The 15300-nt window shown below is 37.2% G+C and overlaps 1 long non-coding RNA gene across 1 annotated transcript; it reads right to left on the minus strand.

Moving 5' to 3' along the window:
* Nucleotides 1–5994: 5994 nt before the first annotated feature.
* On the minus strand, nucleotides 5995–7520 carry LOC122140488. Its single transcript, XR_006157168.1, has 3 exons — nucleotides 7340–7520; nucleotides 6729–7092; nucleotides 5995–6437 (listed from the first exon to the last, which is right to left on the minus strand). It is a non-coding gene; the product is annotated as an uncharacterized LOC122140488 (long non-coding RNA).
* Nucleotides 7521–15300: the final 7780 nt, after the last annotated feature.

A 15300-nucleotide genomic window follows, 5' to 3' on the forward strand; every position in this document is an offset into this window, starting at 1 on the left:
CGAAGCAAAATTTGCTGAAATATCCATACAGTATAAGAGTGCACGGTTTATCTGTCATCAGATGTGCGTTGCTGCTTTCGTTACTATAGCAACAGTAGATCAAACAAATCAAACAGTCTAAAAAAACAAACTTTTGTTATGTCGAGATCATGAGAAAATTAAGTCATGATAACGAGAAAATGAAATAAAAATATTAATAATCCATCCTTGCTGAAAAAAAAAAAAAAACAATAGACACCATCACAAAATTTGTAATGGTTTTATTGGTTATAATGGGACTTACTATTGGTTTTAATGGAAACTGTAATGGACCCTTTGGGTCTCTACTGGTAACTGGTCACCTTCTATTGGTGGCTTGTAAAAACCAATAAATCCTAATGGAATATGTCCCAAAACACACTACAGAAAACCATTTTTTTATGCTTTTAATGGTTAAAAGTTGATGGTTAGTAATGTTTGTATTTGTAGAGTAAACCATTAGAATTTTCTGTGATGGTTCTATTGTTTTTTTTCAGCAGCATTGCTTCTTAGAACTTCCATACATCTGGAAGCTGGTTCCAGCCACAGGTGTCTAATCCTAGGTGTGTCTAGTTTATTAAAGTGTATTTCATTTACACAGTTCACACTTATAGCAAGTTTATGAGCACTAAGTGCTATTAGCATTAGATACTATTTACACTTAGTGCAAATACATAGCGATGGATATAACATACAGCAAGTGTAAACTAGATCTGTGAAGTTTGTTGACAAACTTTAAGTTGGCTTAAAAAGGCCTAGCCAGAACGTTTGAAGTAGTTTTAAAAGCTTGCAGTCTGAAAATTTTCAAATGTTTTAATGTTAATAGCATGTTGTTAGCATGATTAGCATGTTATTAAAATGATGTTACCATGATTAACGTTGTTAGCATGAATCTAGCATGATTAGCATGTTAACACCATTTTGCTAGCATTATTAGCAAGCTTATTAGCATGATGCTAGCATTTTTCTAACATGATTAGCAAGTTACTAGAATGATAAACATGTTACTAGCATGTTTAGCAAGTTACTAGCAGGTTGTTAGCATGTTTCTATGATAATCCAGCTAAAACCAGTTGATTCAAAAAAAAAAAAAAAAAGCTAAAAACAAAACACCCGCCTGGCCTGCTAAAAAAAAGTGGCCAAAACCACTTTAAAATCAGCTTTGGAGACCAGTCAAGTCTAGTTTATTAAAGTGTATTTCATTTACACAGTTCACACTTATAGCAAGTTTATGAGCACTAAGTGCTATTAGCATTAGATACTATTTACACTTAGTGCAAATACATAGCGATGGATATAACATACAGCAAGTGTAAACTAGATCTGTGAAGTTTGTTGACAAACTTTAAGTTGGCTTAAAAAGGCCTAGCCAGAACGTTTGAAGTAGTTTTAAAAGCTTGCAGTCTGAAAATGTTCAATTGTTTTAATGTTAATAGCATGTTGTTAGCATGATTAGCATGTTATTAAAATGATGTTACCATGATTAACGTTGTTAGCATGAATCTAGCATGATTAGCATGTTAACACCATTTTGCTAGCATTATTAGCAAGCTTATTAGCATGATGCTAGCATTTTTCTAACATGATTAGCAAGTTACTAGAATGATAAACATGTTACTAGCATGTTAAGCAAGTTACTAGCAGGTTGTTAGCATGTTTCTATGATAATCCAGCTAAAACCAGTTGATTCAGTAAAAAAAAAAAAAAAAAAACCAGCTAAAAACCAAACACCCGCCTGGCCTGCTAAAAAAAAGTGGCCAAAACCACTTTAAAATCAGCTTGGGAGACCAGTCAAAGCAGCCAATCAGCTTAGGCTGGGTTTAGCCTTTTATTTATTTCTTTTTTTTCAGTAGGGAGTTGATAAGCTTTGCTATAGCAAAAGACAGCTTAAAGGTGCTGTGTGTAGGATTGACACAGAGTGGTTGAACTAGGTATTGCAGTTCAAATTCAGAATATTGGAAAGGGTTTTTTTCCACCCGACCCCTTCTCCTCAGACTTGCACACGCAGGTTGCCAGATTGACAACACCAAGAGGAACGAGCACACCAGAGGAAGGAAAGCATTGAGCCTTAAGGCCTGTTCACACCGGGACGAATTTCGCGCGCGATATTCGCCGACGTTTAACGCCTCGTGACTAAACAAAGGGCGCCAATGTGCGTGTGCACACCGACGCGAAAAAAAACGCCACGCGTAAAAGCGTCATTTTTTAAAAAACGCCTCGGGTTCGTTTTTTTGGTTTGACGCACCGCGTCAAAAAACTATACGACCAATGAGAATGGCGCTTTTGCACACGTGTCTGGAGCTTCTGAAGTTACAGTAAAATACAACTTGGGGGCGCTCAAACACAAAGCTGAGCACACATATATGTAACGGTGAAGATATACGCCAAGTAGCGTCTACACTGCCGGGAAGAAATAAGACGAAGAAGATGCAAGGCAAGATGAATGTAAAGTTGCTGGGTCTCGTTGGTGTCGGAACACAAAGAACTATATGACAAACGCGACAGCGATTACAAAAATCTTGATAAAAGAGAACTAGTATTTCTAGTATTTCTGTTTTACATTAAGCGCCATCTAATGTCAGGGAATGAATTTGCATGTTCACTCGGCTCATCGTCAGCGAAAATCGCTTGGGTGTGAACACAAAAAACGCGTTGAAAAACGCTGGCGAATAACGCGCGCCGATATTCGTCCCGGTGTGTACGGCCCTTTACACTGTAAGCTGATCAGCTAATGTGTACGTTTTCAATATTTGTACTGTTTGCAAATTATAAACCCCCTCATGTGTATTTGTATAAATATGAATTTGCATCTCATTTCAGAGGCTGCTGCATCCTCCAGTGGTTCCATTTGTTGGCCGCATACATTGAGGCGGCCCAGTTGTAAACGAAATGAAGTAGACTGTTATTCATTGTGAGGTGTAAAATACTAATGATGTGCCATCCTCAAGTGATGCCAGTGAGGGCTGGTCAAATGCCGGAGGGCAGAGAGGTCAAAGTAGAGGAAGAGTGGCAGGGAGAGGAGAAGGAGAAGAGAGTGTAGGTCATAGTACAGTGGGTAGATCCCAAAGAAGAAGAGCTAAAGAAAGAACAACAGTTACAAGAAAGTGTGATAGGGGTGGCAGAAGAGGCTGGAAGAAAGGTGCCAGAGATGCACTGGACGAGGAGAGAATCCAGGCTCTCCAAAATAAAAGAAGAAGGGTTCAGTCAGAGGTTTGCATTTTAAATGGGTCATATGATGTGATTTCAAGTTTTCCTTTCTCTTTGAGTGTTACAAGCTCTGTAAAGTTGAAAAGACTAAAGTCTCAAACCTGAAGAGATATTCTTTATAAAAGTTAAGAGTCAGCCACACCCCCCTAAAATGGCTCGTTCTCTGGTACAGTTCGTTTAAGGTGTGAATATGATCTGACCTCAATCCGACCTAAATTCCTTTTGAGTTAACAGGCTCCCATAGTTGGAGTTGCCTTATGGGAAAGTGTTGTGTTCGGTACATTTGCTAGCCATTGAAAAATGAGTCGTGGTTCGACCTGGAGACGGATAAAAATCACATTGAGCAGGGGGGTGGGGGTGGTGCCATTAACAGTAAACAACGCAGTTAGCCGACACTTGCAAAAGCCCTCAATCGCTCTCCTATGCGTGCTGTTTTTTTTTAAGTGTCACTTTCGTTTTCTTTATACTTAATCCGCCTTCTGCGCAGTGCCATTATCAGTATACAATGGTAGGCGTACATAAGAGCATGCTCTCTCCACTGGAACTGACTTGCAGCATTTCTTCGTCTTCGCAAAATCCTTGTTACAACATCGTATAGATGACATTGTCTCATCTAACGTTCATAAGTGTCTTCATATTGCGTTTGTATCTGATAACAGAAAATCAGTAAAATGATAACAATTGCACTATGAAAAATCTCCATGATTAGCCTGTTTTCGAACTTCCTGCTTTTCCCTGCTTGAGAATTTCTGTCCAATGAATGGATGACCTTAGCGCACATGTGGTTTTGTTTACAATTCCTGGTTCACTTGCAAAAAGGGCAGTGTGAAAGCGAACCGCACCAAACAAAAAAAAAATCAACATTGTATTTGGTCCGGACCAAAGCAAGTGAGCTAGAGGACTTTCCTGGTGTGAATACACCCCAAGTCCAGTATTTTCAGAAAATAAAGCAAACCATTAGACAATGTGACAACACTCCAATGAAAGAATATCAGAACTTATGATGAATTTATGGTATGAGTCTGCTATTTTGCAGCACCACCAAAAGTGTTTAAGGCTGGAGTGACCTTTGATCTGTGCTGACTGTTAAAGATTTGGAGAAATATAATAGGATAGAACTCAGGTTGTGGATTTGCCCATTGTGACTCATTATTAATCAATTTCCTTAAGAAAAGATGGCAAAACTTTGCACTGAATGCTATACTTACAGCGTGGAAGTTCTTGGCCCTGTGCCCCGTAAATCTTTGTACTTCCCTTTGTCTGGTTAAAAAAAAAAAGTATAATCTAAATTATGTATTTTGTGTCTTTTTAATGTGAAACAGCGACTGAAATATCAATTTGATTTTTTTTTATACAATTATGATGCAAACTTACTCATGAGGACAGAGATCTGAACATGGGCATGTGTACAGACTTCGATGAACTTCAGCTCAGTCAGAAGCATGTCGACAGTTTGGATGAACGCCTCTTTCTCCATGATGACTAATTTTTTTCTCTGCATTTCCCTTTTGTCTATAGTGATGATGGAGATGATTTCCCGGGACTTGTTTTCCATTGCAGTGTATGTGCAGTATTGGGCACAGTGCCCAGGGCTGTCCATTCGTCCATCTGCTGGATCAGATCAGTTTTCACTGAACCTTAGATTTACATATCAACATGTTAACGATTTTTGAGAACACAACCACCACAAATTCAAAAGTTGCACCTCACCTACGATCACTACATCTCTGTCTTGTTGACGGTGTACTATTTCTGCTTTTTTTGTTATTCCAGACCTCCTTTATTGTGTCCACACAACAGGTGTCCTGGATAGTGCGGTAAGTGTTTCTGTCCACCATTCCAATGTTCATAAATTTGAAAAGTAAAGCAACCTTGGAATAGTTGCTCCCAGAAAGCAAAATGTTACTTGCCAACATGAAATCCCTCACTTGCATACTGTATTTTACTGTAGGCTGTGAGCTCCACCTCCACACAATATTGCCAATGGGACAGGTCTAAGAGTAAACCGCATATCAAGTACATCAAGTTTGACAAAAAAGAAGCCATATCTAAACATGATCCAGAAGCGCAGGCGTTTTCTCTGGGCCAAGGCTCATTTAAAATGGACTGTGGCAAATTGGAAAACTGTTCTGTGGTCAGACGAATCAAAATTTGAAGTTCTTTTTGGAAAACTGGGACGCCATTTCATCCGGACTAAAGAGGACAAGGACAACCCAAGTTGTTATCAGCACTCAGTTCAGAAGCCTGCATCTCTGATGGTATGGGGTTGCATAAGCGTGTGTGGCATGGGAAGCTTACAAATCTTGAAAGGCCTCATCAATGCTGAAAGGTATATCCAAGTTCTAGAACAACATATGCTTCCCATCCAGACTTCGTCTCTTTCAGTACTGAAATGGCCAGCCTGCAGTCCAGATCTTTAACCCATAGAAAACATTTGGTGCATCATAAAGAGGAAGATGCGACAAAGAAGACCTAAGACAGTTGAGCAACTAGAAGCCTGTATTAGACAAGAATGGGACAACAATCCTATTCCTAAACTTGAGCAACTTGTCTCCTCAGTCCCCAGACGTTTGCAGACCGTTATAAAAAGAAGAGGGGATGCCACACAGTGGTAAACATGGCCTTGTCCCAACTTTTTTGAGATGTGTTGATGCCATGAAATTTAAAATCAACTTCTTTTTCCCTTAAAATGATACATTTTCTCAGTTTAAACATTTGATATGTCATCTATGTTGTATTCTGAATAAAATATTGAAATTTGAATTTTCCACATCATTGCATTCTGTTTTTATTCACAATTTGTACAGTGTCCCAACTTTTTTGGAATCGGGTTTGTACAATGGGCCAACAATTTTTTCAATGGAGTAATCAAGTCTCACAAAATCTTGTTCACAGCAAATACACTGCCATATGCTTTAAACATGGTTACAGTGTAGTATGGTTACAATTACTTACCCATTCCATGATGCTTGCTGTACCCATGGATTTGATGAGACCTCAAAGGGAGGAAGTATGGGCACTTTTGTACTGGTAGCATGAAGAATTTTACTAGCTGCTTTAAACAGTCCTTAAAGACAATGGATGCACGTTTTCCTATTAGGTCATCCTCAGTGAAGAGAGGGAAAACAAGGCGGTTGAGTACATGGAGGTGGGTCAGTGGATGGATGCTCTGTGTCGAGGATGTCATCTCATCCAGTCCGATTATTGGTAGACTGTCAATGCAGAACATGAAATATTAACAATTATTCACATTTAAAAGTCAACATGCTGGTTTAGCCAATAAGCATCTCATGCTCATATTCATGTTGCTCCCATTTTTTCCTGTTGCAAATGGGGCAATGGAAATTCAGTTTGGTGAAAGGTAAAGTGTGTACATTACAAGGAAAAAAATGGCAGTAAATTACTGTTAGTGACTACCCTGTACACAATAATAATAATAATAATAAAGATTTATGTATTATGCCAGCAACTGGTTTGTTTGGTAAGAGCAACATAGAACATACCATATACAAAGACGAGCAACATATTCTTCATCTTGGCTGTCATAACCTTCAGTTTTCTCTTCTTCCTCATCATCTGTTCCCCAAGAAATACTGTCAAAATTACATTCATATTTTTACAATATACAAATATATATTACAACGTACACATTGTCATTGATCTTATCATCTATGATTACATTTTCATAGTCTTGAACACTCAAATTTTGCAGACTAGATATAAAAAAAAGAATAATTATCACATAAATTGAGCATAGACATAGATTGCAGTTCATGTTTACTGAGATCACACTTGTTCTCTAGAGCTTTAGAGGCATCCATGGTGCTCTCCAATTCTTCAATGCCTTCTAAGCGTTGCAACTCTTCTCTATAGAGACAAAGATAGTTTATTTTAAAATTATTTACAGACATTACATTTTGTTGTGTGCCAATGTATGCTGTAATAAAAAATCTAAATAGCATAGTATTAAATTTACTTTTAGTAGCATACTTGTGTATTTATTTATATTTACATTTAGCAGACGCTTTTATCCAAAGCGACTTACAAATCAGATATATTCTTAGTATACACATCACAGTGTGTTATGAAAATGAATATTGAATCAGATACTGACCGGTCTGAAAGTGCTCCACTTGATGGACAGTCAATATTAGAAAGTGCAGGAGCCATCAAATAATGCTTGAGATTTTTACAAGGGGTTGAGGTGCGTGGACTCTCGTAGCAAAAAAAAAAAAAAAGAATATAACAGAAGTCTCTACCTAGCAATGTACGTTAGCATAATTTCACCATATCAACTAACTCAGACACATTTGCATTTGTTAAATTAAATAAAATTCACGGTTGTTACCGATGTGATAAACAGCCGTGACCCATCTGCACCTCCACACTAGTCAGCAACACTGTCACGAATAAACGCGGTATCAACAACCACACAAAATAAAGCAAACCAATTACATCATGAAAAAAAAAAACATACATCTGAATGTTGAATTACATTAAAATATTCCTACTAGTAGTCAGGATACATCAGTTAACCAACTTTAGCTAATTACTTACCTGGCAAGGAGAAACTTCATTCATTTTTAAACCTTTGTATATTTTAAGCTGTCTCCATCTCTCAAACGCATCTCCAATATTTCTTCTGCTTTTATTATACTGTTGTTGATCAAAGTTTTTTGGATGGATGTCGAGGCTTTTTAGGATGGGCAGAAAGTTCTATTTCTTGCTCTGACCCCTTTCGTTTGCCAGCTTCCATGACTGAAAAAAAATACACTGTGTTTCCCACCAACTGGCAACCCGGGGTGCCGAAATACAGTTGGGTAAACTGGCAGTCGGCGGGTTTCACAAACCAAAACACAGACCGACATTCCGACCCGGAACGCACATTTTCAAAGGAGAATAACTGACTGTAGCATTATTAATTTTGTGCCAGCTGTGAGATCCATTATATTCTGGTGCCTGCGTTATATGAAACTTATTCTATGTTGATGACCTTTTATTGTACATTTCTGATCCTGCTTCCTCCTTGCCTGTAATCTTGGATATTCTAGATTATTTTTTTTTTTTTTTTTTTTTTTTTTTTTTTTTGTGGTTACAAGATAAATTTGCAAAAAAAAAAAAAAAGAAAAATAGTCAACCCTTTGGCCAGAAAGATCATAATTTTTCTATAAGATAGCTTTAGGTGGATTTAAATACTTTTTTTTTTTTTTTTTTAGTTTGATTGATTTCAGAAATGCATATAATCATTTTTATGTCAAGAATTTTCCACCACTAATCAGTGGTGGACGAAGTACACAAATCAAGTGCTTGATTAAAAGTACAGATACGTATAATAAAATATTACTACAGTAAAAGTGCTCCTTTTTTAATTTTACTCGAGTGAAAGTACAAAAGTACTAAATTTTTATGTACTTAAGTAAAAAAGTACTGATAGATAGATTTATTTTGCAATTTTATATAGGCTACTTAATTTAATTTTATATGAGCACATATTTTTTTTTATAATCCTACTGCTCAAAATACCTGGAATTTTCTCAAATTAACCACTATATGGAGTCAAAATATATTTTTGTTGTTGATATGGACTACGCTGACGAGAGTAATGTAGTAATGTTCACTGTGAAGCTTTCAATACCACGACTGAGGTGCCCTTGAGCAAGGCACCGAACCCCCAACTGCTACCCGGGCTCCGCAGCATAAATGGCTGCCCACTGCTCCGGGTGTGTGTATCATGGTGTGTGTGTGTTCACTGCTGTGTGTGTGCACTTATGTACACTATGTCACTCAAGGGCGTATTACAAGTAACATTCACAATAATTGTATGTATGTCACGTCACTGTCACTTTTCACTTTCACTTTCACACTGAAATGTACCTGAGAGAAAACAGATTTGTTACCCTGGACCACAAAACCAGTCATAAGGGTCAATTTTTCGAAATTTAGATTTATGCATCATCCGAAAGTTGAATAAATAAGCTGTTAGGAAAGGATGATATTTGGCTGAGATACAACTATTTGAAAATCTGGAATCTAAGGGTGCAAAAAAATCAAAACATTGAGAAAATCACCTTTAAATTTGTCTAAATTAAGTTCTTAGCAATGCAAGTTTTGATATATTTACGCTAGGAAATTTACAAAATATCTTCATGGAACAGGATCTTTACTTAATATCCTAAAGATTTTTGCCATAAAATAAAAATTGGTCATTTTGACACATACAATGTATTTTTGGCTTTTGCTACAAATATACCCCAGCAACTTAAGACTGATTTTGTGCTCCAGGGTCACATCTGACCATCAGATTTTCACCAGTAAGAAAAAAAGTGTTTTAAAATTTGTTCACAGTTATATATGACATGAGAATAAGGCCTGAAGTTATTACATTTACAGGAAAAAATAATTATATTTTCAAACCTGGTCTGTGGTGTAAAAACACCCCTTGCCAAATGCCCCCAGAGGGCATCACTTCCCACTTTGATAATTACGGTAGTTACCATGTTCTTGAACATCACATCCATTTTTTTTCACCCAGATGTAATCTTTATACAGTAGGTGGTTGAATAAAAAAATTTGGACTGTATTTTTAAAAATTACTTCAACTTAGCACCATCAAGCTTGTTAGCTAGACAGTTAACATCAGCTACCAATATTTACTTATTTTCAGTATGGTTATGAATAAACATTCATATCTGTCTACTTTGCTAGTTAATTCAAACAATATAAACGTTTATACTGTTGATAAACAGTATAAAACCGGCCGTCACATAGGGCTAAATGCGTAGCATTTTAATAGAACATATCATGTTATGGCAGCAGGAATTTGAACGTGCATTAGTTATTTTATTTAATCTGTGTTATTTTAATGTTTTGTTTTTTTTTAACTAAGAGGCACTGATGCTGATGTGTTTGCATTCAAGCATTTCAGTGTGCTTAAATAGATCACCGTTTACAGCAGATTTAGTTCACAAACAAATTACAGTTTTGACCTAAATATGATTTTCAGTTACAATAATTAATCCTAAAATTCGACATAAGTAACTTACTTTTAGCAGCGCGTGCTCACAAGATCTCCCAGTTCTTACTTGTGAATTGAGTTCACTAAAGACTCGCACTAAATGGTTCATTTGAATCAGTGAGTTGTTGACTCTAGAACAGCTGCAATCAGATCATTCCAATTCGTGAATGAATCGTTTGGTGTGATTTGGGAACCGATTTAAAAGGTTCATTGAAAAGAATCAGTTCGTTCTTGAATCAGAAACTGCTTCTCCGTGTCAGAGCATGTGATATACAGTGGGTACGGAAAGTATTCAGACCCCCTTAAATTTTTCACTCTTTGTTATATTGCAGCCATTTGCTAAAATCATTTAAGTTCATTTTTTTTTCCTCATTAATGTACACACAGCACCCCATATTGACAGAAAAACACAGAATTGTTTACATTTTTGCACATTTATTAAAAAATAAAAACTGAAATATCACATGGTCCTAAGTATTCAGACCCTTTGCTGTGACACTCATATTTAACTCAGGTGCTGTCCATTTCTTCTGATCATCCTTGAGATGGTTCTACACCTTCATTTGAGTCCAGCTGTGTTTGATTATACTGATTGGACTTGATTAGGAAAGCCACACACCTGTCTATATAAGACCTTACAGCTCATAGTGCATCTCAGAGCAAATGAGAATCATGAGGTTGAAGGAACTGCCTGAAGAGCTCAAAGACAGAATTGTGGCAAGGCACAGATCTGGCCAAGGTTACAAAAAAAATTCTGCTGCACTTAAGGTTCCTAAGAGCACAGTGGCCTCCATAATCCTTAAATGGAAGACGTTTGGGACGACCAGAACCCTTCCTAGAGCTGGCCATCCGGCCAAAACTGAGCTATCTGGGGAGAAGAGCCTTGGTGAGATAGGTAAAGAAGAACCCAAAGATCAATGTGGCTGAGCTCCTGAGATGCAGTCGGGAGATGGGAGAAAGTTGTAGAAAGTCAACCATCACTGCAGCCCTCCACCAGTCAGGGCTTTATGGCAGAGTGGCCCGAGTCCTGACTTAAACCCAATTGAGCATCTCTGGAGAGACCTGAAAATGGCTGTCCACCAACGTTTATCATCCAACCTGACAGAACTGGAGAGGATCTGCAAGGAGGAATGGCAGAGGATCTCCAAATCCAGGTGTGAAAAACTCGTTGCATTTTTCCCAAAAAGACTCATGGCTGTATTAAATCAAAAGGGTGCTTCTACTAAATACTGAGCAAAGGGTCTGAATACTTAGGACCATGTGATATTTCAGTTTTTCTTTTTTAATAAATGTGCAAAAATGTCAACAATTCTGTGTTTTTGTGTCAATATGGTGCTGTGTGTACATTAATGAGGAAAAAAATGAACTTACATGATTTTAGCAAATGGCTGCAATATAACAAAGAGTGAAAAATTTAAGGGGGTCTGAATACTTTCCGTACCCACTGTAGTTATATATACGAAGTAAAGCTACTCTGTAACTGACCACCACTGCCACTAATAGATAAAACAAAGTTTGACATGTCTAGATGGACTTTGCTTCTGTCCCTTGTGGGGTGCCTCAACCTAGGTAAAATGGTTATTTGCCTTAATTCCTTTATCTTTTTTGGCGTTTTCCAATCCTCATTAAGTCTGTTTTTTTTTTTTTATATACTTTATTGATCATATTTTACCTTCATTTATATGGGGAAACAAGCCACCCTTTTTCAAGAAATCAGTTCTCCAGCTTCCCAATTCTGAAGAAGGACTTCCCATCATCCAACAATATTACTAGGCTTTTAATATTAATAAGATTCTTTACTGTAACATTTGTGTTCATGCCGACAACTGCCCCCCTTGGGTCATTGCGTAATTGGTTTTATATTATATTTATATTTCTTTGTGTGGCTGAAATGTTTTTTGCTGTTAAATACCAATAAAAAAAATGACAATTTTATGTTTATCTGCTTACCCACAGGGCATCCAAGATGTAGGTGACTTTGTTTCTTCAGTGGAACAAGAAACTGTATTTATAGCATTTTTTTTTTTTTACCTCTGATTCACCGCAGTTTCTTGCACAGAGCGATCGATTTGTGTCTTTACACATCTTTGTATCCTCACGAACCACAGGATTTAATTTGGTTTTGTTTGTGAATATTTTTTTTTTTTGACTCTCAAAGCTGTGATTCCCATTCACTTCCATTATATGACTGACAGACTGCAACAGTTTGAGTTAAAAATCTTCATTTGTGTTCTACTGAAGAAACAAAGTCACCTACATCTTGGATGCCCTGGGCATAAGCAGATAAACATCAAATTTAAATTTTTGTGTGAACTATCCCTTTAACTTGCATAACTAGAACGAGAGAAAACACAAACACTTCAACAGAAAGGTAGTTGTTACACCTATGGGGTAAAATCATAATTGCACCCCTACAATTGTATTAATAGCTTGATACAGTATGACATACCTTATAATCTTGTTATTTGTGTCTCTGTGAACAACGTGGAGGGCCCTGGACAGAATAAATCCTTCTAATTCTACATCTCAACTGTGTCTTTCTAGTGAGTGTTCCATTTCACTTGATGCGTGGAATCCCATATTCTTGTGCAATAAACAAGATGGTGCTTGCAACAGTCCTTTCATCATTCTATGGCCTAGGTGTGGACTTCATAAAAGTGAAATTTAAAAAAGTTATACAAGTTTAAGTTTATGAAAATGAAAAAAAAAAAAAAAAATCAATGTTTATATATTATATAAAATAGACATTTTACAAAACATGTTAGACTCCAAATCTGATATGAAATTAAACTTAAGTTGTGTTGCTTATTCGAGGTTAATATCTCAAAAAATGAGCTTTCAGTAAGATTTTAGTTGGATACAGAACCAAACATTTCCACTAGCTTTTCTGAGTTACATTGGCGATACGATAGCAGAGTGGACCGTCCGGTGTTATTTATGAAAGATGACAAAATGGGCTATAAACATATTGGTGTTATCCCTCTCTTGTGGTTTAGTAGTTTGTCCATTATGTCAAAGGTCACTTTACAGTCCTGTCTTTTAGATAGCATGCAAATAAATTCCTGTAGCAGGTAAGCTTTGAAAGGTACTCTGTGTCACTCATATGTACCTTTAGAAAAATGTGTATTTTTGCACCAGTTCTGAATACCGAATTCTGGCCACTGCCAGATTATACTACTACTATTACTAACATTTCCCATTCCATCGTGGGGATTTAAATTTATTAACATTTTGTTCAGAAATTAGAACATTACTAAGAAGATTAACATTACCAGATGTACACCCAACACTACATATACATTGTAATATTTTCCCCATGCTTCCCCTAGTTTTTCCTCAATATGTCCACAATGTAACACTAGGCAAACGCAAAGGCAAGAATTGCAATTGACTAGCGCATGTTTAGACAGACCAACAATTGAAAAAAGTGCAATATACAACTAAAAATAACACTTTTTACGGCCATTCTGAGGCGACGGTGTGGCATGAAATGTAAGATATTAATGGGATTCCAACCCCCGCAGACAGATTACCAAATACACCAACGTCAAGTCCATAATTTATTGAAAAGCATAGAAAAAAATAATGTGTTGGGAATCTGTTGGCGAGAGGAGGAATCCGGAGCTCTTTCGCACCGAGATTACAAACGAGCTTGCCATCTTGGGAAAAGCTCCGCCCTTTTAAAGGCGCACACTGGCAGACTCACCAATCATTGGTCGGTGACCAAACACTGTACTGACTTAAACATAACATTCTCACTTAACAATTAGCTAAAACAGAAACAAACAATTATATTGTTCCAGATCTTCAGTTACACAGAGCCTAGACCCAAGAAATCGTATAAAACATATCAACAGCTTCTAAGAAAAATATTATGTCCACTAAGCTTTAAATCATGATCGGCTAGAAAGGCATACGCCTTTTTTAAATTATGATTTAATTTTTAAATCATAGTTTTCAGTCACAAGATGGGAAAAGAGACCTGGAGGGCAAAACATTTATAGAACTGCAGGACAGACCTGTAATTTTCCACCCGTTTCAAACCATGAATGTTTAGATTGCTTCTCCACAGAAAAAGAAAGAAAAAAGATTGAGAACAACCTACATCACACCATTTCATCATAAAACAAGGCGCAGTAAAACCAGGCTTCCGTGTTTAGCATATTTGATGAACTCTATGTGTATGTGTCCATCATTAAATAAAAGTGCCTCTTCCAGAGGATTTTCTGATTTTCTAATGCACAGGAACAGGAAAGGAAAAGAGCATGAAGGCTGTACTGAAACAAAAGTGGTTGAAGAAGCACAAAAATTCACTTTGGTTATTAGGCACCAGATTAACCTATTGAGGATACTTCAAAATTGGAAACCACATTTTTTTTTTTTTTTTTGGTAGTGAACAGCCCTCTTTTGACTTTTGAGGTTTCAGAGTCTGGGAAAGGTGAAAAACAGATTTGAAGAGCTCTATTTCTCCAACATGTCAATAACAGAGTTGCTAGAGCTTAGTCAAACCCTGATGTTTCTTCAAGCCTTGATGGACAGCCAGATGTGGACAATGTTATATTATGCATATTGTAAGATTTCTGTAATATAAGGGACACAAGCTTAAAATCTGTAATACAAGGCTCACCAGCTAAAATCTTGCAGAAAGAACCAAATGGGTTAGACCCACTCCTGGTCAAAACACTTGTCTTATTTAGGGTCACGGGGGCTCTGAACATCATATTCTGGGCATCGTTTCAGAGTCCCAGGAGGTAGAACAACATGATTTATGGCGATTTCCACTGCTTGGCACGGCACGGCTCGGCTCGGTTTGCGTTTCTACTGCAGTTCAGTACCGCTTTAGAGTGGGTGGGATTATTCACATGTAGTTATAGTTGCGGCACCTCTACTGCTGCAAACTTTTTTATTCCGTGTTGCCCCATCAAGCTCTCGCTGGATCCGCTCCTTTGCTATCAATGAAAGAAACGTCTGTACTTCCTCAGCAGACAATGAAACAGCCACTTTTTGGTTGTCAAAAAAAAAGGTGCACTCGTTCAAAACAGTTGCGTTCGATCCTTCGC

The sequence above is a fragment of the Cyprinus carpio genome, chromosome A4, assembly GCF_018340385.1.
Source record: "Cyprinus carpio isolate SPL01 chromosome A4, ASM1834038v1, whole genome shotgun sequence".
Classification (NCBI taxonomy): domain Eukaryota; kingdom Metazoa; phylum Chordata; class Actinopteri; order Cypriniformes; family Cyprinidae; genus Cyprinus; species Cyprinus carpio.